Below are 2,706 nucleotides of genomic sequence, written 5' to 3' on the forward strand. Positions count from 1 at the left end.
AATTAGGATGTGTGAGAACTACAAACCTCATACACAATGGTTGTTCATAATTGTATCTCAGCCTTATTGCATAATGATTCTGACTCTACTATGCCACTCCTCACATCCTCCTCCAACTCTCTTGTCTCCCTACTCTACCTTATGCCTACTTCTCCTCTTACTTTCCCTTCCAGAATTCACATCTTAGGTTACCCCAACTCGGTAGCTTTCCCTGACCCCAACCCCACCATCAGAAAAAGATCTGTTTCTCTGTGTTCCCATGCCTGGCATACACTCTAATTATATAACTTATCACACTATATTGTAATTCTGTATTTACTTCTCACTCACTGGATTATGATCTCTAAGAGGATAAGAACTATGTCTCATGCATCTTTGAATCCCAGTAATGATAGTGATGAATTTATTGTTTGTTTCCCAGTCTTCTTTATAACCAGTAACATACAAGCCAGGCTAGGAATAAAGTTTGTAACTGTAAAAGAGAATGAACAGCTGTCCCTCACAGCTCTCCTCGGGTCATTAGCAACGTATGCTAATTGCACTACAGCCTGAGTGAATATAAAAGTGTGAGAGTCATTATGAACTCATTGAAAAAGTGATCATAGGTACCTAAGAGATTTGCCTTACTGATTAAAAACACCTCTTTGTCTGCACTTGGTGTCTTCACCCCTCATTGCAGCCTTCCCTACCCCAAACCCCACCCCGGTCCTACTTACCTCCCTTCTCCTCCTCATCTTCCCCCTTTCCTCCCCAGCACCGACACCCTGAAGGCTGGAAAGGGCTGCTCTTGGACACGTGAGAGGAGTAATCGAGGCGGGAGAGGGAGGTGCTGGGCTTCCGGACCGACACGGACCCCCCATCCCTGCCCGCCGCCACCTTGTCATGTTGCCCGAAGTGGAGACGGAAGCCCTGGGACTGGCTCGATCGCATGGGGAACAGGGGCAGATGCCGGAAAACATGCAAGTGTCTCAATTTAAAATGGTGAATCACTCCTATGATGAAGATCTTGAAGAGCTTTGTCCAGAGTGTGGAGATTAAGTATCTGGGTACTATTATGGGCTCCTCACCTGTGAAAGCTGCAAGGGATTTTTTTAAGTGAACAGTCCAAAATAATGAAAGGTACACATGTATAGAAAACTGGAACTGCCAAATTGACAAAACCCAGAGAAAGCCTTGTCCTTACTGTTGATTTAAAAAATGTCTAAGTGTTGGAATGAAGCTAGAAGTGGCTGACCAGACGTGTGGAGGGAGGAATAAGTTTGGGCCAATGTACAAGAGAGACAGGGCCCTGAAACAACAGAAAAAAGCCCTCATCTGAGCCATTGGACTTAAGCTAGAAGCCATGTCTCAGGTGATCCAAGCAATGCCCTCTGACCTGACCATCTCCTCTGCAATTCAGAACATCCATGCTGCCTCCAAAGTCCTACCTCTGAACCATGCTGCCTTGCCTCCTACAGATTATGACAGAAGTCCCTTTGTAACTTCCCCCATTAGCATGACAATGCCCCCTCATGGCAGCCTGCAAAGTTACCCAACATACCACCACTTTCCTAGCCGGGCCATCAAATCTGAGTACCCAGACCCCTACACCAGCTCGCCTGAGTCAATAATGGGCTATTCCTATATGGATAGTTACCAGACAAGCTCCCCAGCAAGCATTCACATCTGATATTGGAACTTTTGAAGTGTGAGCCAAATGAGCCTCAAGTCCAGGCCAAAATCATGGCCCATTTGCAGCAAGAGCAGGCTAACCGAAGCAAGCACGAAAAGTTGAGCACATTTGGGCTTATGTGCAAAATGGCGGATCAAACCCTCTTCTCCATTGTTGAATGGGCCAGGAGTAGTATCTTCTGCAGAGAACTGAAGGTTGACCAAATGAAGCTGCTTCAGAACTGCTGGAGTGAGCTCCTAATCTTCGACCACATTTACTGGCAAGTTGTACAAGGAAAGGAAGGATCAATCTTCCTGGTTACTGGGCAACAAGTGTACTATTCCATAACAGCATCACAAGCTGGGGCCACTCTCTCATGCACAGGAGTTAGTGGTAAAACTTCGCTCTCTACAGTTTGATCAACGAGAGTTTGTGTGTCTGAAATTCCTGGTGTTCTTTACTTTAGATATCAAAAACCTTAAGAACTTCCAGCTGGTAGAAGGTGTTCAAGAACAAGTTAATGCCACCCTGCTGGCCTACACAATGTGCAACTGCACACAGCAAACGGAGAAATTTGGGCAGTTACTTCTTCGACTACCCGAAATCCAGGCCATCAGCATGCAGGCTGAAGAATACCTCTACTACAAGCACCTGAACGGCGATGTGCCCTATAAGAACCTTCTCATTGAAATGTTGCATGCAAAAAGAGCATAAGTTACAAGCCCTGGGAGCTTGGCTTTCAAAACAAAAAGAGATTTGGTGGGGAGGGGGAGAGGGAAGAAGAACAGGAAGAAAAAAAAAATTACTCTGAACTGCTCCAAGCAACACTAGTTAAAAACTTGGTTTAAAGATATTAAATTTAGAAAGGCATAATAATCAAATACTTAATAGCAAATAAATGATGTATCAGCATATTTGTATTGCAAACTGTGAATCAAAGGCTTCACATCCCCAACAGGTTCCATATAAAAGACATTGTAATGGAGTGGATTGAACCCACGGATGGATACCAACACTATATTAGAAGAAAAATAGACAGAACATTTCTTGTGTAT

General features: G+C 44.5%; 1 pseudogene; it reads left to right on the forward strand.

Annotated features, from left to right (window-relative positions):
• The first annotated feature begins 831 nt into the window (after nucleotides 1-831).
• On the forward strand, nucleotides 832-2,365 carry LOC134371073 (nuclear receptor subfamily 5 group A member 2-like; annotated as a pseudogene).
• Nucleotides 2,366-2,706: the final 341 nt, after the last annotated feature.

Source organism: Cynocephalus volans, chromosome 2, assembly GCF_027409185.1.
Source record: "Cynocephalus volans isolate mCynVol1 chromosome 2, mCynVol1.pri, whole genome shotgun sequence".
Lineage (NCBI taxonomy): Eukaryota > Metazoa > Chordata > Mammalia > Dermoptera > Cynocephalidae > Cynocephalus > Cynocephalus volans.